A 25,796-nucleotide genomic window follows, 5' to 3' on the forward strand; every position below is an offset into this window, starting at 1 on the left:
CTTCTGAAATCCTTACATAAGAACGGCCATACTGGCTCAGACCAAAGGTCCATCTGGCCCAGTATCCTGTCTTCTGACAATGGCCAATGCCAGGTGCCCCAATGGGAATGAACAGACCAGGTAATCACCATCTGATCCATTTTCTGTCACTCATTCCCAGCTTCCGGCAAATGGAGGCTAGGGACACCGTCCCTGCCCATCCTGGCTAAGAGCCATTGATGGATCTATTCTCCATGAATTTATCTAGTTCTTTTTTGAATTCTGTTATATTCTTTGACCTTCACAACATCCTCTGGCAAAGAGTTCCACAGCTGACTGCATTGTGTGAAGAAATACTTCCTTTTGTTTGTTTTAAACCTGCTGCCTATTAATTTCATTTGATGACCCCTAGTTCTTGTGTTATGAGGAGTAAATTACAATTTCTTATTTACTTTCTCCACACCAGTCATGATTTTATAGACCTCAACCATATCCTCCCTTAGTCATCTCTTTTCCAAGCTGAAAAGTCCCAGTCTTATTAATCTCTCATCATATGAAAGCTGTTCCATACCCCTAATCATTTTGTTGCCCTTTTCTGAATCTTTTCCAATTCCAATATATCTTTTTTGAGATGTGATGACCGCATCTGCACACAGTATTCAAGATGTGGGTGTACCATGGATTCATATAGAGGCAATATATTTTCTGTCTTATTATCTATCCCTTTCTTAATGATGTCCAACATTCTGTTCACTTTTTTGACTGCTGCTGTACATTGAGTGGATGTTTTCAGAGAACGATCCACAATGACTCCAAGATCTCTTTCTTGCGTGATAATAGCTAATTTAGACCGCATCATTTTATATGTATAATTGGTATTATGTTTTCCAATATGCATTTCTTTGAATTTATCAATATTGAATTTCATCTGCCACTTTGTTGCCCAGTCACCTAGTTTTGAGAGATTCTTTTGTAGTTCTTCGCAGTCTGCCTGGGACTTAATTATCTTGAGTAGTTTTGTATCAAATCCTTGAAAGAAAGGCAATATATATTAGTATTAATCACAAAAGGCTAGATCAGCTCTGCCAGAAGTGTTGTGCAATATCCAAATAGGGGGACAATTTGAAAGGCATAAATTGGAAGATAGGAATATAAGAACGGCCATACTGAGTCAGACCAACGATCCATCTAGCCTAGTATCTTGTCTTCTGACAATGGTCAATGCCAGGTGCTTCAGAAGGAATGAAAAGAACTAGTAATCATCAAATGATCCATCCCTGTTGCCCATTCACACCATATGGCAAACAGAGGCCAGGGACACTTCATAGCATGGTTTTGCATCCCTGTCCATCCTGGCTAATACCCATTGTACCTAACTTCCATGAACTTATCTAGTTCTTTTTTAACCTTGTTATGGTCTTGGCAAAGAGTCCCACAGATTGTGCGTTGTGTGAAAAAATATTTCCTTTTGTTTGTTTTTAAACCTGAAGCCTATGAATTTCATTTGGTGACCACTAGTCCTTGGCGTTATGAGAAGGAGTAAATAACAATTGCCTATTTACTTTCTCCACACCAGTCAAGATTTTATAGATCTCTATTATATCTCTCCCTACTCATCTCTTTTCCAATCTGAAAGGTCACAGTCTTTTTAATCTCTCCTCATTTGGAAGTTTTTCCATACCTCTCATCATTTTTGTTGCCGTTCTCTGTACCTTTTCCAGTTCTAATGTTTTTTTTTGAGATGCGATGACCAGATTTGCATGCAGTATTCAAGATATGGGCGTACCATGGATTTATATAGAAGCAATATATTTTCTGTCATATTATCTATCCTTTTCCTAATGATTCCCAACATTCTGTTAGCTTTTTTGACTGCTGCACATGGGATGGATGTTTTCAGAGAACTATTCACAATGACTCCAAAATCTCTTTCTTGAATGGTAGCAGCTAATTTAGGTCCCATCATTCGTTTTGAATGCATAGTTGGGATTATGTTTTCCAGTGTGCATTACTTTGCAGTTATCAGAACTAAATTTCATCTGCCATTTTCTTGCCCTGTTTTCACCTCTTTTTTCCAGATCATTTATGAATATGTTGAATGGGACTGGTCTCTGTACAGACCCCTGGGGGACACCACTATTTACATCTCTCCATTCTGAAAACTAACCATTTATTCCTACCCTTTGATTCCCATCTTTTAACCAGCTACTGATCCATGAGAGGACCTTCCCTCTTATTCTTCTTATCCCATGACTGCTTACTTTGCTTAAGAGCCTTTATTGAGGGACCTTGTCAAAGGCTTTCTGAAAATCTAAGGACACTATATCCACTGAATCACACTTGTGCACATGCTTGTTGACCCCCCTCAAAGAATTCTAGTAGATTGGTGAGACATGATTGCCATTTACAAAAAACATATTGACTCTTACCCAACAAATCATGTTCATCTATGCTGCCCCTGACCCTTCCATGCAGCTGTCTGCGTCCCCTGTCTGGGGGCATGTGTGCTGCTTGAACACAAGAGCACGACCAGAGACAGCTCCCGGTGAGACTGGTGCCCACCCTAGTAGGCGGGGCTTGGGGCAGTACAGCCATGCTAGAGGAGCTGCTGGCATGGGGCGCTGGCTCCAGAATTGGCCCCATTTTCTGCTCCTTTCGCCACTGCGGTTCCTGGGAGAGCCCAGTGGTTCTGTGGATATCTGCATCCACAAGTATAAATTTGTATCCACACAGGGCTCTATCAGTTTGTTCCAAAACCTCTTCTACTGACACCTCAGTCTGGACAGTTCCTCAGATTTGTCACCTAAGAAGAATGGCTCAGGTTTGGGAGGCTCGCTTACCTACTCGGCTGTGAAGACCGATGCAAAGAATTCATTTAGTTTCTCTGCAATGACTTTATTGACCTTGAGTGCACCTTTAGCATCTCGATCTTTCAGTGGCCCCACTAGTTGTTTAGCAGGCTTCCTGCTTCTCATGTACTTAAATTTTTTTTGCTATTACTTTTTGAGTCTTTGGCTAGCTATTCTTCAAATTCTTTTTTGGCCTGCCTAATTATATTTTATACTTCCTTTGCCATAGTTTATGCTCCTTTCTATTTTCCTCACTAGGATTTAACTTCCACTTTTCAAAGGATTCCTTTTTGCCTCTGACTGCTTCCTTTACTTTGTTGTTTTGCCACGGTGGCACTTTTTTGGTCCTCTATGTTTTTTTAATTTGGGGTATATATTTAAATTGATCCTCTATTATTCTGTCTTTAAAAAGTTTCCATGCAGCTTGCAGGGATTTCACTTTTGGCACTGTACCTTTTAGTTTCTGTTTTAACTAATTTCCTCATTTTTGTGTAATTCCCCTTTCTGAAATTAAATGCTATTATGTTGGGTTGCTGTGGTGTTTTCCCTGCCAGAGGGATGTTACATTTAATTATATTATGGTCACTATTACCAAGTGATTCAGCTATATTCCCCTCTTGGACCAGATCCTGTGCTCCACTTAAGACTAAATCAAGAATTGCCTCTCCTGTTGTGGGTTCCAGGGCCAGCATTTAAGGTGTCAAGAAATGTTATCTCTGCATCCTGTGCTGAGGTGATATGTACACAGTCAGTATGGGGTTAGTTGAAATCCCCCATTATTATTATTGAGTTTTTTATTATTATAGTCTCTTGAATCTCCCTGGGCATTTCCTGGTCAGGTGGTCGATAGTATATCTCTACAGATATATTCTTCTTATTCAAACATGGAATTACTATCCATAGAGATTCTATGGTATAGTTTGGTTCACTTAAGATTTTTAGTTCATTTGACTCTGCTTTCTCTCATATATAGTGCCACTTCCTCATCAGAATAACCTATTCTGCCCATCCGATGTATTTTGTACCCTGGTATTACCAAGTCCCACTTGTCATCTAATTCCACCAAGTTTCTGTGATGCCTATTATATCAATATCCCCATTTAATATACTGAAGCTCAACCATCTTAGTATTTAGATTTCTAGTATTTGTGTATAAGCACTTAAAATTGTCACTTTTTTAGCTGTCTTCCAGTATGTGATTTAACTGAATGGGACTCTTCTTCATTTAACTGTTTCTCATCACATCCTACCCATATTTTATTATCTTCCACCCTCTCCTCCTTACTAGGACATAGAGAATCTTCTTTAATAGAGCCCCCACCCCACCAAGGGATGTGTCTGCCTGAACCACGTGTTCCTCTGCACCTGTCGACTTTCCCCCAGCCTTTTTTTAAAAACAAAACTGCTCTACGACCTTCTTAATTTTCAGTGCCAGAAATCTGGTTCCATTTTGGTTTTGGTGGAGTCCATCCTTCCTGTATAGGCTTCCCCTTTCCCAAAAGGTTCCCCAGTTCCTAATATATCTAAACCCCTCCTCCCTACACCATCATCTCATCCATGCATTAAGACCCTGCAGCTCTGCCTGTCTAACTGGCCCAGTGTGTGGAACTGGAAGCATTTCAGAGAATGCTACCTTAGAGGTCCTGGACTTCTCTCCCCTATCCTTCCCTATGTCATTGGTATCTACATGTGCCACGACTACCAGCTCCTCCTAATACTACACATAAATCTATCTTGATGTCTCAAAAGGTGGGGGAGGGATGTCCAGGGTTGTAAATTCAATCCTTGAGGGGGCCGTTTAGGGATCAGAGGCAAAAATCTGTCTGGGGATTGGTCCTGCTTTGAGCAGGGGCTTGGACTAGATGACCTCCTGAGGTCCCTTCCAACCCTGATATTCTAAAAAAAATTCAGGGGGAGAGAGAGCTCAGTGGTTTGAGCATTGGCCTGCCAAACCCAGGATTGTGAGTTCAATCCTTGAGGGGGCCATTTGGGGATTGGTCTTGCTTTGAGCAGGGGGTTGGACTAGATGATCTCCTAAGGTCTCTTCCAACCCTAATAATCTATGATTCTATGAAAGATCTACAACCATCAGGCAGTTGTCTTGGTCATCACACACCCAGCTATCTATGTTTAAAAAGATCAAATACCCCATAACTTACCTGTCTCTTCCTAATAACTGGAGTTCCCTACCCCATAGAGTTATCCTCAGTGTGAGAGGATACCATGACATCATCTGGAAGGAGGGTCCCAACTATGGAATTGTTTCCCTCAACTGCAGCTGGATGTTCTCCTTCCCTGAGACTTTTATCTTTATTATCAGCATAGGAGGCTGTCAGATGTGGGATAGGACTACTCTACTGTGTCCCAGAAATTCTCATCTGTGTATCTCTCTGTCTCCCTTAGCTCCTCCAATTCAGCCACTCTGGTCTTCAAAGGGTAGATATCAAAAGGGCAGACCACTAGGCTGAGCACATATTCCCCCAGTCACATAGGACATGCACAGAATAAGTCAAGGCTTGGGCGGAAATACCCAAAAGATCAGAATGGGATCCAGTGGTTAGCCTAATGCTGCATACGCAGCTGTTCCAAAAATCAGACGTTGCTGTAATAGTATGTTATGTATCATGGCGAAAATTATTGTTATAGAAAGCAGTGAAAAGTAGAACTTTTGATTTTTTTTAAACTACTCTGTAGCTGATCGCTGATATTTCAGTTCAATCAACATAGACCATGCCTTTTGCTTAGAAAATGTAAGGGGTATTTTTGAAACTTCTGCTTTAGTGTTCAATTATCTCATAAAGATGGGGAATAATCTAGTGCTAGTAGGACAATTGTGCAAGGGCATGTGGATATACCTAATCTTACCTTTGTGTGTGTGTGTGAGAGAGTGTCTGTCTATCTGTCTAATAAACACATACAGTTAAATATAAGACTGAATCTGAGAATAATCATAGGAAAATATTCCATCACCCTAAGACAGAACGAGAGCCTTTCTGCAGTGCATTTTGTGAGTGCTACAATGATATCAATAAAAGCAAATGTACTTTAAATCTTGGACTACACAGATTTTCTGTTATAATGGGAAACGTATTTATAGATGTCAGGTGTTTTGTCGTGTCTCCCCCCCAACATCTAATATATATATTTTAAATGTCTCTGTTTTTCCCTGCCAATCATCTAATCATTTAGTCCCTGTTTTTTTTCTTGTGGGGCTAACCTTGGCTTCCTCATTTTTGCAGTTCATCAATACAAAACTGATTTGAAGCTGAGCTGTATAATAATAAGCCTTTCAGCAGCCAGGCTTGACACTTGCCTTGTAATTAAGGCCTTGATGGTTGTGTTGATGGCAAATGAAAGAAAATGGCTTTGTTCTCAATTCCAGAGGCTTGATTGCTGGTTCTCGTTCTCACCTGAATTCGACCCATTCTGCATTGTGCACATGATTGCTGGAGTGTGAGTAATTGCAGCACTGGCAGATGACATTTTCATGAAGCACACTCTGTACTGCTCCAGAGGGAATTTACAGAATTTATAGCTGGGGAAGCTCATCAAACATGGATTTAGGAAATGCCTATGTGAAAAGTGGGAGCCTACAACCAAATATCAGAGCTTTTCTTTTGACATTTGCTTTTACATAAAGGACTGCAGCCTGCAACCTCTTTTACTTTATGGTAGCAATCTTTTCTGAACCAATTTTGTGATTAAGAAGAGTTGTTTAAGTTAATTAAGACTAAATTTTTGTCATACATTTTTTCTCGTTTTTTTTCTGTTTCGACTGGATATCAGCAAAATAAAGGAGGAACTTTGATTCTCATTTCCTCAAATGTCTTTTCAGATGTTACTGTTTAAAGATCTGCTGCTGTTTTCATGAGACCTAGTGACTCAGTGATGGCTTTGCTTTTTTTAACTAATTTATTTTCTCAACCTTTCTGCAGTGTTTCATTTTGTAGAATGTATAGCACATGTTATTACTTTTTTGTTTTAAATAGAAATACCTTTAAAAAAAACCCACATTAAGACTTGTATAATGTAGAATTGAAATATATTTAAGGGATTATAATACAGAGCTCCTTAAGGAAGCAGAACAGAAAATACTTAAATATCTTATCAAGAAGTACCAAGCTCTTAGCTCTCCATTGAAAGCTGTGTCAAAAGTTGTGGTAAATATGCATTGTATGTTAGGGATTTATATTATATGTAATACATGTCATGATATGTATAATCTTCCCCATTCCTTCACCCCACCCCTTCTGCCTTTTCCTTCCCATCTGCTAGGCTTTCTATCTATCTCACATTCTTCACCTTGGTACCTGAGTCCCTGGTTCTCCTCATCATTCACTTGATACGATAGCCCTTGGAGAACTACCTGTAGACTGTTTCTGCTGATCCAACTGTTATGAATGATGCAAATACAACATTTACACAATCCTGCTGATCTTTTTCAATCGCTGTCTGTTTAGACTCTGTCACCCACTTTGCACTTGAAGATCCATAGCCACTGTGACTCAGACATATTTTTATACAGCTGTCTGGCAAGTGAAAAGTCTGTGCACTTAGCTGCTAATATTCCCTGAAGCTTCTTAATCATGGAAAATAAGGAGCATTTGCTTCTTTGTGTTTTGTATTATTGAGCTATCCTATACTGTTGCATGATTAAATTTTTCTGTTGGGGTTATTGATTAGCAACTGGAAAATTTTAAGCAACAGCATCCTTTCGGCTTCTGGAATAAATATTCTTTGCTTCAGTAATAATGCTGAATATTTTAAATTCACAGACAAAATCAGAGATCCTATTTAACATTGTTAAAATTGTCTGGGGGGGCCAGGGGACTGGCTTTGCTTCATTTCAGGCTTAGATCTGTATGTCACTTCCAATAATCAGCACCAGGAAGAAGATCAATCTAAACTACTGACAATGGTGCTAATTTACATTCTGCAGGTAATCTAGCAGCAAAAGAAGAGACTTTAAAAGCATTTTACCTGAGTTTATGGGTGCTGTCCTGCTCCCAATGCAATCAAATGGGAATTTTACCAATTGCCATTGACTTCAATGGGAACAGCATGGAGCCTATTAGAAGTATCTCTTGCTATTAGTTGTTCATCATAAAGACCCATTTCACTTCGATTCAAGATTCTGGCCATCATCAAGACTCTTAATGCATTGGGACCTGGTTACAGCACAGGCAACCTATTCTTTAAGAATTCTGATTCAGCTATGGTCTTCTGGGACAATGCAATGTACAACTCTCCAGAGTTGGAGATAAAGAGTGAGCTTCTTTGCTATGCCTCTAAGAGCTTGTAGCCCAGGGAAGTGGGGCCAAAATGTCTTTGTCATCTTTGTGCCCTCCTGATCCAAAGGTGGAGAGGAGCTCAGTGTAACCAGGCCCTCAGGGCCTGTGGAACTCATGGCAGCCTCACTGGGCTGCTGTGTGAGCTGTAGCACTACAGTGAAATTTGCAGTAATGCAGACCTTCCCCCAGCATGCCCTGTGTGCGAGGGCTTGAGTGGGGGTTTTGCAGGGCAGCCTTACTGATCTCTACCATAGTCCTAAGCAAGAGGAATCCTCCCCTAGTTGGAGCTCAGGCTTTTAAAGCTCTTTAAGCAGTGTAAAGGGGCCAGAGTTGGGGTGAAGATCTCACCAAGTCAAGGGTTACCACGTATAGAACAACCCTATGAAAGGAGATGAGATCCAGAACATTTTCAGAAAACCGTAATATTGACTATTTCTGCATTTAATTTAGTAGCATGTTGTTTGCTTGTTAGCACTGGGAACCTTAACATACTGTATATTCATGTAAAATAGTCTTGTACTATATTACATTTTCAAAGTGCATTCCCATCAGAATTAAGTGTGGTATGGCAGTTTCTCTTGGTCAAGGACTGCAGAAACTTGTAACCAGAAAAAGGTGAGTGACAGCTAGGTATCTTGGGATCACCACCACTAACATATCCCTTTTCTTCCCTGTGATGTTCTGGCAGCAGTAAAACACAGACTGGATTTCTACTGGGTATTAAAACAAAAACAGCCTATTTAAAAAAAACAAAACAAAAAACAAAAACACTATTGTCTTATGAAACTGGATTGCACATTACAGAATGGTTGATGTTAACTTTCTCTATGGATATATAAATATAAAAAAAGCACCATTGATGTTTAGACCTTAACAGTGTGAATCAAATATATCAGAGACATAATAGTGCACAGATAGCATAGTGATATGCGCTTTAAAAATATGCACAATAATAAGTCCTATATCAGGTCCAACCAAATTCATGGCATTATGGACTATGAAATCCGATCTCCTCTGTGAAATGTGGCTGTTGTAAGGGAGACCAGATTTCAGAGAGTTGGAGGTTTGGGAACCCAGCTCTGAAGGCAGCGTCGCCGCCAGCAGCAGCACAGGAGTGAGGGTGGCATTGTATGGGGGGGTCATCAATTTGTGGGAGGGTGGGCTGGCCTTACAGGTGGGCGACTAGTCAGGAGTTACTGTGGTCACCCTCTCCACAGACAGCCTCTTTAACTACCAATCACTGGGTCTGACACTGGGGAGGGGCAGAAATGAGGGCTAGGGACTCCTACTGGGCGCCAGGTTCCAGCTGCTAGTCCTGGATGGGCTGGAGAGGGACAGGACTTCCTCTTCTCCTGCCCAGGCTGCTCCCAAGGCCAGGTTACACCCATCTTTGAGAACCTTCCCTGGCTGCAGGAAGCTCCACGGCTGCTGGTTGGGAGCCCAGCTCTGAAGGCAGTGCTGCTGCCAGCAGCCGTGCAGAAATAAGGGTGGCCTGGCATGGTATTGCCTCCCATTACCCTGTTTTGGGTCAGGAACCCCTAAGTTACAATACTGTAAAATTTCAGATTTAAATATCTGACTCTGTGAAATTTATGCTTTTTAAAATCCTATGACTATGAAATTGACCAGAATGGACTGCGAGTTTGGTAGGGCCCTAGTAATAAATATTTGTCTATTTATTTGGTATATTATCTGTGGTAGAGTATAAGTTTCTTGGAGCAGAAACCATGTTTTCCGTTGTGTTAGTATTGTACTGGGGATAACGCTGATGCTTAGGAAAGTCTGTTGTTTTTGGTGGTATGCCATTCGTTTCATGGTACCGTAGTTGAGTTGTTAATTTAGCTTAAAAGAGTACATGGCTGTTAAATTACTCATTATGGGAGTTCCAGTAGTTCATCTATAAAATCTAACTGTAGTTATAAAGATAACACTCTGCCTTGGATAAACATACAAGGGCACATGGAAGTAAGAAGGAGCCCTGCATTTTTATCCAAGGACAGAATTTAGCTTGTACTGTACACATAGAGTATAAATTGCAATAACCAAAATCTGGCACCTTTTAGTGGCATCAGCAATGCATGCCCACTGGCCACATGCACTCTCAATAAAATGCTTGAGCTAAAATTGTTAATGTAGAACTATAAAATGGTATGTCCTAACACTCCGGTAAACCATTTATTGGTGTGTTTTTGTGTGAATTTCTAACAGTCTACCAGCATTTTCTGAAGATCCCTTCATTGTACCATCTAGGCTGACACAGAAGACGCTGTGTCTGTCCAGAAGGGAGAATCATTGGTATCTCCCTTTGAGTACTCTGGTTTGTTTTCTTCTGCTTTGGCTCTTTGTGCAATGCTGCACTGAAGATGTGAATCTGAACCTCGGAATGATTTTTTTTAACTTTTAAAACGCTTCTAAAACCAAGAGCTTTTACCTGTAAAAGCATTTCCCTGGCATAAAGAGCACTGTCACAGGATGTTAGATTTCAAGATATAGGGTAAAATTTTGGCCTGCATTGTGTGGGTGGGTTAGAATGCAGTGAACCTGTCTCTCCACTGCTCCCAGTGGACTCATGTGAGAGCAGAGCAGAATATGGACCTTGTGCTCCTTTGAATGCCAGGTAGGAGCCTACTGGCAACACTCCACAGATACTATGGTCAGCCCACTGCAGGATAATGCCATACCCCTGATTGTCCTTCAGGCATGCTACCTTTGGCATTAGGTGCTTGTGCTAGTGGCAGGGTTCGCTGCTCATTTGGAGCAGTAGCAAGTAGTGCTTCAGAGCAATCCCCTGAGCCACGTTGCCAGCGTGCCTCGCGTTCAGAAAGGCAAGATTGTGCCCCTACATTGAGAAATACCTGCAACGTTCCCCAAAACCCCCTTCAGTGCCAGTTACATTGTTTCCTCATTAATTTTAAATCCTTGTTTGGCAGCGACTGTTTCTTTGAACCATTAATCATACCGAAGCTAAGCTTGACATCAAGAAAACACGCCCTTCCGTATGTGCAAGGATGCTGATGCACTGTCTGCCTTTAAAGTTGACAGTCTCAGAATTTCAGAGGGCACTGAATGTCAGCATTGGATGTCGCCTTTCTCAGAAAAAGGGCATTCCTTGCGTTAATTCCTCCTGTTTCAGATTGCCCATTTTAATTGTCCTTTTTCTGTGTTGTGCTGTGTGAGGCTGAGGCCTAGATTTGCCTCAAAATAGGATTGGCAGTAGCACTGTTTATTGATGGTAAAAGGTAGATAAGCTGCAATGTAAAGACTCACCAGCATTTATAGTCATCGACAGCTAGAAGTGTATTGCTACTGTGGGCAGGTAGGACCCCAGCAATTCAGTGGAAGTTACTGTTTCTACTCTAAATAAATACTCTGTTTTGCAAATGGATTCAGTCCATCACGTTCTAACTGAACAATAAAGCATCTGACTCCTTGTCACTTCTTATGTAAAGTATCCTTATATTTGTTTCCAGAAGTGAAATCTCTGGGCTTGATCCTGTGTCTGCTGAAGTAACTGGCAATCACTGATATCAGCAAGAGTAGGATTGGCCACTGTGTTTTGATTCAGGCAGTGGCTGAGTAATCAAAGAGTTTGGATTTTGGTATCTGTAAATGTATATAAGCTGTCTTCTTCTAAAGTCTACTTGTAATCACAAATACCGTGTGCATATTAGTATTAAACCTATTGGTTCTTTTTAATTACTTATCTTACCGGAAATGGTTTCAATTATTTCACCTTTCCCCACAATAAATATTAAGCAAATGAAAATTACTACAATAAACAATCCAAGTAACCACTATAGCTGAGTGACTTGTCTACATTGAAAGGAGGCACACAACCCACTCAGGTATAGCAGGGATCCACATGAAATCTGTGTGCTACTGAACATATTCTGTTTGTTGCTTTTTTTCCTTCCTTCCTTCTCTTGATGAGTAATGAACACCTGCAGCTCCTATTGACTTCAGTGGGAATTGCAGCTCATCAGCATTAATCAGGATGTGGCCCTTTCAAGAGAGGTTTTCAAGGCACATTGAGCCCTGAGGCTTGTGCTACTATTAAAAAAAAAAAAAAATCTCTTGCTTGTAACAATAGATATCAAGTCCTGGTGTTTTCACCATTCTTAGGTTATTACATCTCAGAGGCCATGTCACTTAGTCTAGCCTTAAACATGCCTTTCTTAGGAGCTAGGCAGTACAGATGGTCACTGCACTATAGGACACATTCTACACTTACTTTTACACAAGAAACCTCTGTTTCTACCTCTGCAGAACTAATTTAAATTGTGTTTAGGTCACTGGAATGAGTGTTCAGTTCAGGATCAGAAAGCATTAAAAATGTATGTGCCAAGTTTTCAAAATTGCCATGCACAATTGCCCACCTACACTTGTATGAGTATTCACCAAGCTGGCATCTGGGCCTGTACTTGAATAATTATTTCCGCATGGAAATACTTGCTCTGGACACACAGTTAAAGCAACTGCACATGCAAATATAGATAGTCACTTAGAGATAAGGCTTGAAAATGTCTGGCCAAGTACACAAAAGTCAGTGTTATGAGCCCCTTAGCTTCATGAAAACTAAATTTAAACTGTGGTTTGATTTTCAAAGATGTTAGTGATTTAAGCAGCAGTCATGAGAGCTTAGTGCCTTTGAAAATTAGGCAATATTTTAAGAAAAAGGAAAAAAAATGGTTTTGTTTTTAAAAGCAAGCAGTGAATTCTGTTTTATTGATCATGTGAATGATTGTTTATATTTGTAATGGAAAGAAAACCCTTTGGGGATCAGCTTTTGCTTATAAGGGATACTGAGAGTGAAAGAAAGAAGGTGAATACTCACATGTTAAATTTTGCTGCAGAAGTCAAAGTTTAGCTGTCTGCTTTCTGCTTGAGTTGTCAGTAGTAATGAATAATGGATGTCATAGGGGGGTTGCCTTTACACTGCTATGGTTACAGTCACTAGCTTTGGTGCTGAAGTGGAGCCACGACAAAAACGGAAATTAATTCACAGCATAAACTTTGTAATGCCTGATCAGAAGTTGTAAATGATAAATATGCATTTCCTATATAAACAAAAATAAAAAAGTAGACAATACAAGCCATATCACCGAGTTTCAATACTGCATTTATTGTATAAATATAATTTTTACCATGAGTTGAGAATATAATTGGACTCATATGGCATGGTATTGTCATTCTCAGCATAGCACCACATCAGTTTAAAAAAAAAAGCTGTGTTAGGCTGAATTCTGCATACATTACTCTGCCTTTACTTAGAGAAGACTCTCACTAAGGTCAGTGTGTAAAGGCTGAGTCAGGTTGTCATCAAGGCATTGTTATATGTAAGAGATTTTAAACCTCTTTTTCTTAATGCAGTAAACAAAAATGTTGAAATTAACAGTATTTTTATTTTTTAACAAAATATAGCTAAATGCTGGGGTTAATTTTCTATCCCAAAATGACGTTTTAAAAATATCCTGTGAGTAAAGACTTTAGGGATCTCATAAATAGTCCTTGCTCTCACGAGTAATGCTGAATATTCAATTGAGCTACTTATCTGACTGGTTATTTGTGGGATCAGGCCTTTAAAATGTAATTGCACTTATGAAGTAAATGCTGACTCTTTTGTGTATAGGACTTTCCCCTGAGTGAAAGGCAGAACCTTTCCATTTATATATATTCCTCATTTTTAAAGCACTATGAGTCTTCTGTTTGTTGTTATTTATGTAACTCCCCCCACCAATAGGAAAATACTAAAGCTTGTTTTTACTATATTTTATATGCAGCCTGTTTTGTTTATGGAAGAGTATTTTATCTTAGTTTAAGTCCCAACTTTTAAAGTCTTCGAATATTACCTTGACTGAGAAGGAATATATAAGAAGTCTAGTACAGTATCTTTTAGAGGATTTATGGTAATGCTGCTGAATCGAGCTGATCATAAACAGCATGGTGAGCCCCTTAGGGTCTCTTCATTTTCCTGACACACTCCACTGCTGCCCCATTAACACTTCGTCTGTTATTGCCATATACTCAATTTAATGAGTATCTTTGAATTTGGAGCCCTACACAAGAAACAATAGCTGAAACAACTGATGCGCCTACTGTAGCTTTCAATACAGTTTCTAATTCCTTCTCCTAACTTTAGGGTTTTTTTAAGCAAAATGAGTACATTTTTAATCTTCAGCAATATTTCATTATATCATGAGTTTTTCTTTAATTCCAGGAGACAGTAATGCCAAACAATGAATAATCGCTTCAAACATGACACTATATCTGCATTATAGCTGAACACATACTGAACATATGCTAGAGAAGGTATTTTCTTATCTTAAAATTAGTCCTATTAACAATAAATCTTTAATGTGAAAAAAAAATTACTAGAGTTATATTGTCAAAACAGAATATTATAGTGATACTAAGAAAACTTTAAAAACAACAGCGTTTGAGTCTGATTTCTGGTACCAGTGTGAATCCAAGAAACTTGTGTAAAAGGTAGAATCTGGCTTATGCCATTATTAGATTTGATTTTATAAAAATGAATTTATCACACTGTTCTAAATGCAACACATGTATAATAACAGTACAATAAACAATAAACACTTTTTCAGATAAAGGACTCTCCAAGTTTTAAAGCTTGCAATGCATTATAGGATTTAAATCCAATATTTTAATTTTTGTACTGGCTACTAACTGATCAGTTAAAGCAGTAAAATATTACAAAAGTCACCTTACATCCTTAATTTTACCAGATGGTCATTACGGGGCACAATAAAAGGCTTGAATAATTGAATAAACGTTTAGACCATTTTTATTCCAGTAAATTGTCTGCAGAAATCAGTTATCTATATTAAAAATGTATTCTAACGTGTATTTATTATAAACTTTAGTTTAGAAGATAAAAAAACACACGAGATTATCTGCTGTTTTTTTTTAAGCTTGCTGCCTTTTAGCAAAGTGTTTTGTTTTTTTCTTTTAGAAAATGAATCTGGAGGAAAATTGGTGAATCCAATCCAGTGGACCTACAAGCACCCTAACAGGCTCAGAAAGCAGAGTCTGGACCAAAGAGCAATTACCCCACCAAACGATTTCAGGTACAATTGACCTAAATATACCACTCTCTTAAGATTAGTGACAAGAGTTCATTTCCTATAGTGCTTTCCCCATTTGCTACTCCTGGTAACCACTGTGATCTTATCTGCCTGGTGCTTCAGGACTTCTGGGATGCAGTTAAGAGTTCTGTTGTGCATTCTTTTTAAACAGACAACTCATGCTAAAAAGAGCCATTTGCAGTTAAATTAGGTGATGCATATATTGTTCTTGCTGCTGAAGTTATATAGAGCAGGAAGGAGTACCTGAATCCTTGTGGACCTGACTGCAATATAATTCTTTGATCTGTCAAATAAAAAAAGTGGTGCTAGTTATCCTAAAACAGACACAGATTTAAAAAAAAAATAGAACTGAGGATTCAACTTGCAGCAATGAATGGTTAGTAGTGTTTGCTAATTGTGTTCTTTTTATATTTATCAAAAGTGATCTTCTTTAATGTCATTTCATTTAGAGCCTTCAGACAATCCATGCAGTTTTCCCAAGGAAGCAAAAAGTCAATCCACCCTTCTAACTTAGCTTATGAATATACATGGATGCAACTGAACTGAAGTTAAACCCTGGTAATATTACAGTATATTGCAATATTGGCGCTTTAAGCGTCAGTTTTTAAAATCTGTACCTCTGGACTTGTGCAAGATGCCAAATAAATCATCATCCCCCTGATATGGAATATGGAGAAATATATGACAATCCCTTTAGAGTTCATTGGGGAAAAGAAAGTCCTAATTATTTTGTCTACAACCTACCCCAATTGTCTTTTTATTAATGAAATCCCTGGAGTATATGGAAATTTGAGAAGTTAGTGTCAAGTTCATGCACTTCAGCTTTTGAGAGTTGCCTATGTACAAAGTTTTATGAAGAAGGTCACAATTGTTCTAATTATTTTCTTGTGTATTGGTTATGTTTTCCCAAGAGAACACCACAATACTCATATACTTTATATGGGGAAAATACTCTGTTAATAGTGCTTTTCCCAGAGCTGTAAAAGGACCTCCTCCCCTGGTGTGTGTTAGAGGCCTCACAGTTTACTTGGAAACAGAGTAATGTTTATGCTCATAAATTCAGTTGGTTTTGTCTGATGCCAATGGGCAGCCCTGGTGAACATAGGGAAATAGTTCCAGGACTCTTGAAAAAAACCCATGAGAACTGTAAACATCATTGAAGTTTGTGAATTCAAATTAAGCAGAAGGGGAGTTACATATTTTAACTTTGTAAAGAATGGACATAAGAATACTTGCCACTGCTATAGTGCTTTTTATCCATTGCTCCTGTGGCCCTCTACCAAGAAGTGTAAGTGTTGTTATCCCTATTTTACAGATGGGAAACTGAGGCACAGAAAGATTAGAGGTGGGATTCTCAAGGGGGACTTAGGCACTACAATTCTTTCCCCCTTTTAACTTTTAGCCCAGTGCTTAGGGCACTCAAGTAGGATACAGGAATCTGAATTCAGTTCTCACTGCCACCTAATGTGGAGAAGGGATTTTAACTTGTCTCCCACATCCCAGGTGAATACTCTAAGCACTGGGCAATAGGATATGGTGTGGTGGAGGTTTCTCACTTTCCTGTTTAAGCTCTTCCATTTTTCATAAAGTACTTAAATATACATTGGGCCAGAGCAAGAATGAGAATGACTCTATAGGCCAGTGGTTAAGGCCCTCACCTGAAAGGGAGGACACCAGGTTCCAGTTCTCCTACTTCAATAACAATTTAATTAATACACAATAGAACAGCTTCAATGGGAGAGACTGAGAAAGACCTGCCCAGCGTATGCCTCAGCCCAGTGTTTAGGGCTCTCTTTTGGGAAGCAGTGCTCTAACAATTGGGCTGAAAGTTTGAGGGGGTAACCACCTCCTCCTCCAGTCTTTTTGTGAGGGTTTAGATTTGCTCTGAGCACACCTACTGGATTGGACCCCAAAGGGAAGACAGGCGGCGGGAATGCCTATTTCGTGAATCCAACTGGGGCTGAGGCATGCACTAGGTATTAAGCTATTAAGCAGAATTAGGACTGACGTGTCTGGGCCCATGTGGGTGAAATTTAGAAAGCTAGGGACTTTAGGCATCTCCAGGGTTAGGTGGCAGCTGAGTGGACTTAGGTACTTTAAAATGGCAGTTAAGGTGCCTACATCCCCCTTGTGAATCCCCCTCTGAGTGACTTACCCAAGATCATATAGTAGGTGAGTGGCAGAACTAGGGATAGAATCCATGTGTCCCAACCTACATTATGGTACCTTACCCACTAGAACAAACTTAAACAGGGTTTATGTTTACAGGAGGGACCTATTAATTAGAGTAATGTTTTTGAATAAATAAGCAAAATAGCTGCCCCTCTGTACTATGCTCTAGCTAGGCTTCAGTTGAAGTATGATCAGTTTTGTACACCACATTTTAAAAATATATATGGATGCAATGGAGGGAATTTAGAGGAAGGCAACCAACTACCAATAAATAAAGTTTGGAATATAAAAACTTTAGGGAAAGGTTAGGAGAACTGGATTATTACAGTCTAGAGAAAAGACAAATGAAATAAAAATGGATCAATTATTTCTATTAGTCAGTGAGAAAAGAACAAGTGGTAATGGGATTAAGTTAAAGCAAGAAAAATTTAGATTAAATATTGGGAAAAATGTACCTTGTGAATTCTCCTCCCATCTACACTGGTGTACTGGGGATACACAGCATATCAGAGAGGAAAATTTACCCTTTGGAATGTAAACATAAGAAGAGTCAGGCAGTAGAATAGGCTGCCAAAGAGTGACTAAACTAGTCAAGGCATGACTAAACACCCTCTTTGTAAGGATGGGTGAGGACAGAAGTGCTCTTTAGATTGCAAGTGGTCTGTGTTGTCCATCGTGGTGGTCTCCTGAATTAAACATTTTGAGAACCAAGCAATGGGAGACTGTGCATTGGAAAGTTGGGTGGATTAATGGGGGATCTCTCTGTTTCAAAGTGATCCACAGAATAAAAGCTCTAGAAAACCACTGGTTTAAGGAGTGAAGGACTTAATCCTGCCGTAACACCGAGAAGACCTAAAGAAGAGCTCTGGGTGGCTTTGCAAGTGTCTCTCTTTCTCACCAGCAGGACTTGGTACAATAAAAGACATTATCTCACCTACCTTGTCTCTATAACTCCAAGGGACAGACCAGATGACTCACAAGTTGCCTTTGGCTCAAATGAGGTTGTATTGAAATATTTGTTTTTTTTTTCCCCAGTGTCTCAAACTTGCTTTATGTATTTTACAAATGGAACAGGTTCTGCTTGTCTCTTATTGACTCTGTTATAATTTTACAAGGGCCCAACCCTGCAACAACCCCACAGAAATATTAGTTATTATATTTTTGCCTGAGTAAATAGCACTGCAGTAAAACCTGATCTCTGCAGTGCTACATCAGACACCCATTTTGTCATAAAAATTGTTTTTAAGTTAAAAATATTTATGAAGCTTGAATACAAACAATGGATACATAAATACACAAATGAACAATAGGCTAGAATGGGAAAATAAATCAATTTAAAATTTAGGAATCAGCTCCTGCAAACCATTGTCACACAAGCACTTCTTACAAATGTAGCAGCCCCTTTGAGGAATGCTCACTAAATAATGGGGACCTTATTTTGAAGCTTATATTAGGGCCCATCTTGCAAGATGCCAAGCTAAGTACCTCCTGAAAAGTGCTGACATCTATATATCCTTTGATGATAATGTTCAGGAGGTGCTCAGCTCCTTATGGAATTATGTTCTTTAGAAAGTAAAGTCATGATGGCAGGAACTGTGAGCCAGCTACAGTCCCTCTTCCTCCTCACCCCAGCTACATCCCCTTTGTACTGTCACAGTGTATAAAGAGACTGTTAAGCTACCCTAAATGGGCTGCTGAGGATTTCCTAGACTGCCACTCCCAGCTAGTGGCACTCTAGGCTCAGTGCCACTCCAAGCTAGTTCCCAGTGTCCTAGGAAATAAGCTCAGTGCCACTCCCAGCTAGTTCCCAGTGTCCTAAGAAATAAGGGGAAGTGGGTAAGGTGTACCAGGAGTCAGGAGATTAATCTAGTACTTAAGAAACCTAGGTTTAAGTCCCTCCTATGCCATATACTTCTTGTGTGACCACAGGCAAGTCACTTAGCCTCTCTGTATCTGTATAAAATGGGGACAAGTGTTTCCCTATTGTGTTGTAAATGTGTATAGATGCATTAAGTTATGAAGCATTCAGATATTATGGGGGCGGGGGGCTGAACTGATCCCTAGCTGCCCTGATGATTGGAGAGAACACAAAGGTTTAGCCAGCTGCCTTTGCCCCACCTGTCTAGGGAAATGTACCAAACAAAACTTGGACAGACTCAAGGATCACAGCTTTTGACCATATTTTTATCTGTGTGACCTTTAATTCATAGAGTGCTATATAAATAAATAAATTAATAAAAAACAAAATGGCAAGAGACCATCAATATCATACAGGGTCTTTCAGTCAAGTAATTATAAATAGTCAACTACCAATCGCAGTATCTATACATAATGGTGTACATTCTCACTTTGTGGATTCCATTCACCTCCCTTTGAAATCAATGGGAGTTTAGTCAGTTTTCAGTAACTTCAGATATTTCATTTAATAATCCAATCATCATCATTCTTCACTTCCCTCCTGCGCAGGGATGAATGGTGTATACATCTCAATCACACCATGCATGGATATGGATAGCGACAGAAAAGTATGGCGGCAGAAAGCAAAATATTGCATTGAGTTAGGTTAGCCAGATTCTTGCAAATATACTATCACGATGACAGGTTCAATTAGCTGTTGGAAGGATGAGATAAGTCGCCTTAATATCACCTTCTAAAAAAAGTGAGCATTTAGTAATCAAAACATCACACATTTCTAAATTTAGTGTTTATATATAACCACTGTAAATTTTAGTAGAAGAAATAATGATATAAAAACTGTATTTCTTTCTCTCTCTAAATTTCATTGGTTGCAAAAATGAGACACCACAAATTATAGTTCATAGACACCATCTCTGCTTCTATGGACAGGCATAGCTGTTTAGATCACATGAGCTAGTCAACTGTGATTGATCACAGGCTGCTGCTGCTGTTAGCAGGCTAAAGAGAGCAGTTATGTTGAAGCTAAAAACGTCAGGGAAGGGTCATATATACCAGTAAGAATTAGAAAAGAAAATGTTTCTAGTATTTTCAAGGATATATAGCTCAGCCTGCTAGAAAACGTAATCTTTAAATCATCCTGAAAATTGTGTGGGATATAAAATCAAATTAAATCCAATATCAAAGGGTATGTTGCCTCACTGCATCTGGAAATATGTGTAAATTTCCACATATCCAGGTGAGAGCATAACCCAAGAATACATTTTTAAGAACGCTGATGATGATAGTGCTGATATTTTACACAAAACACTCTTAGCATATTTTTCAGTGATTTTTTATTTTAAAAAGAAGAGATGAAAATGATTTAGGTTAGCCAGATCCATACAGTTTCATAATCTCTGTCCAACTAGCTCTTGCAGCGTGATCAGACAGCATGCATTACACTATCCTCAAAGGACTCTTCTACTTTTATAAAAATATTATTTGTATTATATTGATTTTTCAGTGAACAAAAAAATGCACATTTTAATTGCACTTCAGGTGAACTATCTCGTGCTGCATTACTACTGCACCCAATATGTTTATTATAGTCACAGCAAATATTACAGGCCTGTTCTAAAACATATCAAAGTCAACAGAGAGACTCTCATTGATTTAATGGGCTTTATCAAGATGTTCAAGGAATGCAGGATCAGGTCCATAATATATTGTTGACACACTGGAAAATTCATGTTAGTAGAATGTGGGACAACTCTCACTTATCAGAGACACCTTTTCCTGAGGAGCTCCTGGATCTATCATACTGGGAGGCCTAACACCCTCTCCCTCTGCCCTCCACACCATAGTCCCAGAATCCACTGACTTTTAACTAATCACATTACTAGCTTTTAAGTACAATATCTCACAATGGTCTGCATGTGCCTCCTAAACAATTTCACTAACATAGCCTTGTGATTTCATTTCTCAGTCCCCAATCCCTGCTAGTAACTACAGAAATGAAGAAAAAGAGAATTAATTTACACTAGTAGAATAATATAAAATTGGTTTGCCTTCATCATTATTATTAACATGAGAGTTTCACTCAGACCCCTGAAGGACAGTGCTGTGCGAAGTGTGAGCAAATGGGTCTCATAAAACAGATATCTGTTCAGCTTCTTTGCTGTGGTCCTTTGCTTCACTTATCATTCACCAGCCGATGCAAAGGGTGATCAGGGGAAGAAGAATATTGTTTGTTTATTTACTAAACTAAATCTAAAATTAACAAGTGAAGGCCAGTATAAAATACTTGAAGATAGAATTGGATTTTTACACACACAGGGGGAAAAAAACATTTGCAAAACCCCAGAACTCCACACACCAACCAGCCTTTGTCAGTTTCCTACGTGGGACTCTGGGTAGCACAGGAATCACAGCCTGGAGTAAGCAGCATGGTAGTGGAGCTAGAAAGTGCCAAAACATGCTGTTTCATGACCCACTGTAAAGATGCCAAAAATAATCTCAAACATACTTTAATAAAGAAATGCAGAAAACCAGAATTTGTAAATATGGGAGGCAGCATTGTCTCAAGTAGAGCAGGAAACTTAAAGCCAGGTCACCTGGGTTTTAATCTCTGCTCTGCCACAAAATTATTGTTGTTGATGTGGACAAGTTGCTTTGGCCAAGATCCATATTTAGGCATCTGAATAAATGGCCTGATTTCCACAAGTACCTACCACTCACAACTCCCATTGATTCCTCTTATTTAAATGAGGATTTAGGTACCGAACATTAGACACCCTAGTTGCTTGCAAATGTTGGCCTTAATTTCTCTGTGCCTCACTTTCCTGATCAGTCAAATAATAAGTATAATACTTATCTACTTTCATTTAAAGTGCTTTGAAATCATTGTATGAAAAGTGCTATATTAGTGCAAAGTAGCTAATTTTATCCTACTGTTAAGGGTAAGGCAAATTCACAGTGCTGGAGTGTTTGTTTCTTTGGTCTGAAAGCAATTTGCTATAGATAGTGTGCTTTGGATGTCTGTGTTAAGCAGTAGTATTTAGCTTTAAAGATAGTGATACTGGATGTGTGCTAAGTGAACTAGAACTTCCAGAATGCATTGCAAAATTATAAGGATCACTGAAGCACGATTGCTACTGCGTGTTTAGTCTGTAAAATAAGATTAGTGAAATAAAATATATGGCTGAAACTGAAATGTAAAGGCACAGGAATGGGAATAAGAAAACAGGTGTGAAAGTTTATTGCGAGTTAAGTATATTATTTAAATTTTAAATCCCTTTGACATTGTGGCTCTTTTGTATGTCTTCTATTGAGTATGATGTTGTTTGAGATAGTTAAAAGTTGCTAAGAAGTAAGGGGCTGCAAATCTGACAGAGGGGTGATGATTGTTGCAGACTGCAGAAATCCAAAGAAAAGCCCGTGTGAAGAAAAAATCGGGGTGAAAAGATATTGCTATGGCAACCAGTATTTTTTGCTTAAAAGTGAATATGAAAACAAAACCGAGGTATCCCCAGTTTCAAAGGCAACATACAGTACATGATGCAAACAGACAAGACAACAATTTAACTTCTGGAGTCTGTGAACATCTGTATACAGTATTTGCTCCCAAGCAACCACTCAGCTGTCTCTATGGAAAATGTCAGTGTTCTTTATATGAATAAGAGATGGAAAAGCCTTGTAATATTAGGTCATTCTACCCATCCGTCCATGAGCAACATACATACTTTTGCTGCCCTTTTGCACACTTTTGTATGCAGTGTTGTTGCAGTCATATAGGTCCCAGAATATTAGAGAGCAGGAGTGGCGCCAGGGTTTCTGGCACCCTAGGCAGAATTCGGAGGGTGGCATTTTGTGCGGTCCCTATGGGGCGTGCGGGAGCTTCCAGTTCCGCTCCCATCGCGCCGCCGAAGAAGGACCCTCCACCGAAATGCTGCAGGCGACAGCGGCAGTCATTGAGCTGCGCAATTCCCTGCCACTGTTTTCTGCGGCATGTCGGCAGAAGGTCCTTCTTTGGCAGTGCGACGGGAGCGGAACTGGAAGCTCCTGTGCGCCCCATGGAGAGCGCACAAAATGCCGCCCCCCAAATCCTGGCACCCTAGGCAACCGCCTAGGGTCGCCTAATGGAAGTGCCGGCCCTGTTAGAGAGGCAAGGTGTGTGAGGTAATATATTTTATTGGACCAACTTCTATTGATGAGAGAGACAAGGTTTTGAGCGTACACAGAGCAGAGACTCTTTGAGTTATTTTTCCAGACCTGAAGAAGAGCTCTGTGTACGCTTGAAAGCTTGTCTCTCTCATCAGCAGACGTTGGTCCAATAAAAGATACTACCTCACCCATCTGTCTCTCTTATGCACATTTGTCCATTTAAACTCAAATTGAAAAATAATCTTTTACAATTTATATTTACCTCAAACATGACTAAACAACAAAGTTAAAAAAGTAGTTAAAGGCAATTTAAAAACTGGAAGTTAAATTCCACTGAGGAAAATAGAAAGGAACATAAACTCTGGCAAGTCAAGTGTAAAAGTGTAATAAGACAGGCTAAAAAAGAATTTGAAGAGCAAATAGACAGATTTAAAAAAACTAACAGCAAAAAAAATTTTCAGCTACAGCCAAACCAGGAAGCCTACCAAATCATCAGTGAGGCTGCTGGACAATCGAGGTATTAAAGGAGCACTCAAGGAAGATAAGGCCATTGTGGAGAAACTAAACAAATTATTTGAATCAGTGTTCACTGCAGAGAATGTGAGGGAGATTCCCATACCTGAGCCATTCTTTTAAGGTGACAAATCTGAGGAAATGTCCCTGATTGAGGTGTCTGTAGAGGAGGTTTTGGAACAAATGGATAATTAAACGGTATAAGTCACCAGGACCAGATGTTATTCCCCCAAGAATTCTGAAGGAACTCAAATATCAAATTGTAGAACTAATAAGTATGGTATGTAACCTATTATTTAAACCAGCTTCTGTATCAGATGACTGGAGCATAGCTAATGTTACACCATTTTTTTTTTTTAAAAAGCTCCAGAGGTGATCCTAGCAATTACAGGCTGGTAAGCCTGACTTCAGTACCGGGCAAAGTGGTTGAAACTGTAGTAAAGAACAAAATTATCAGACACATAGATGCACATTATTTGTTGGGGAAGAGTCAACATGTTTTCTGTAAAGGGAAATCAGGCCTTACCAATAGATTAGAATTCTTTGAGGGGGTCAACAAATATATGGACAAGGGTGGTCCAGTGGACACAGTGTACTTGGACTTTCAGAAATCTTTTGATAAGGTCCCTCATCAAAGATTCTTTAGCAAAATAAGCAGTCATGGGATACGAGGGAAGATCTTCGCAGGAATCAGTAACTGGTTAAAAGACAGAAAACAAAAGGTAGGAATAAAAGGTCAGTTTTCAGAATAGAGAGAGGTAAATAGCAGGTTCCCCGAAGGATCTGTACTGGGACCTGTTCTATTCAACATATTCATAAATGAATTGGAAAGAGGGGTGAACAAGGAGGTGGCAAAATTTGCAGAAGATAGAAAAGGTAGTAGTAAATTACTCAAAGCAGACTGAAGAGTTACAAAGAGATCTGGGGTGAAAGTAATATAAAATTATTACCGGTACAGGGACCTGGAGCAGGCCCCCAGCAGGCGTGTCCTCAGGTGGAAGAGGTGGGGCTGGGGAGGGTCAACGTCCCCCAGCCAGACCATTTGCGCTTCCTGGCCTACGCCGGCTGGGGTTCCAGTGGCGATTTAAAAGGGCCTGCGGCTCTGGCTGCTGCTGCAGTAGTGGCCCTTTTAAATTGCCGGCCCCAGGGCAGCTGCTCCTTTTGGCCCCCTTGCCCCCTAGTTTGGAAGCCTGGAGGGGGGGCAAAAGGGGAAATGAGGTTAAAATGCAGCATACGGGCCAGTACCAGCTTCTTACTGGTATGCCAAACCGGCCCACTTTCACCCCTGGGATCTCCCAAAACTGCTGACTGGGCAAGAAAATAACAGATGAAATTTAGTTCTCATAAATGCAAAGTAATGCACATTGGAAAACATAATCCAAAATATCAGTACAAAATGATGGGATCTAAGTGAGCTGCTACAACTCAAGAAAGTTCTTTCAAACATCTGATCAATGTGCAGCAGCTGTCAAAAAAGTTAACAGCATATTAGGAACCATTAGGAAAGGGACAGATAATAAGACAGAAAATATCATGATGCCACTATATAAATCCATGTTCCCCCCCTCCCACCCCAAATACTGCATGCAGTTCTGGTTGCTCCATCTCAAAAAAGATATATTAGAATGGGAAAAGGTGCAGAGAAGGGCAACAACAATGATTAGGGGTATGGAACTGCTTCCATGTGAGGAGATTAAAAAGACTGGGACTTTTCAGCTTGGAAAAGAAACGATTTAGTGAGGATATGACAGGTCTGTAAAATCATGACTGGTGTGGAGAAAGTGAATAAGGAAGTGTTATTTATTCCTTCACATAACAGAAGAACCAGG

The 25,796-nt window shown here is 39.5% G+C and overlaps 1 protein-coding gene across 18 annotated transcripts in view; it reads left to right on the forward strand.

Annotated features, from left to right (window-relative positions):
- MYT1L (myelin transcription factor 1 like) overlaps positions 1-25,796 on the forward strand; it is a 383,510-nt gene that overhangs the window by 96,529 nt on the left and 261,185 nt on the right. For all 18 annotated transcript variants that reach the window (XM_030555505.1, XM_030555502.1, XM_030555511.1 and 15 more), the window contains exon 2: positions 15,090-15,204. The gene's annotated coding sequence lies outside the window, so the exon portion shown is untranslated. The remainder of the gene's footprint in view (positions 1-15,089; positions 15,205-25,796) is intronic.

This window comes from Gopherus evgoodei, chromosome 3, assembly GCF_007399415.2.
Source record: "Gopherus evgoodei ecotype Sinaloan lineage chromosome 3, rGopEvg1_v1.p, whole genome shotgun sequence".
NCBI lineage: Eukaryota > Metazoa > Chordata > Testudines > Testudinidae > Gopherus > Gopherus evgoodei.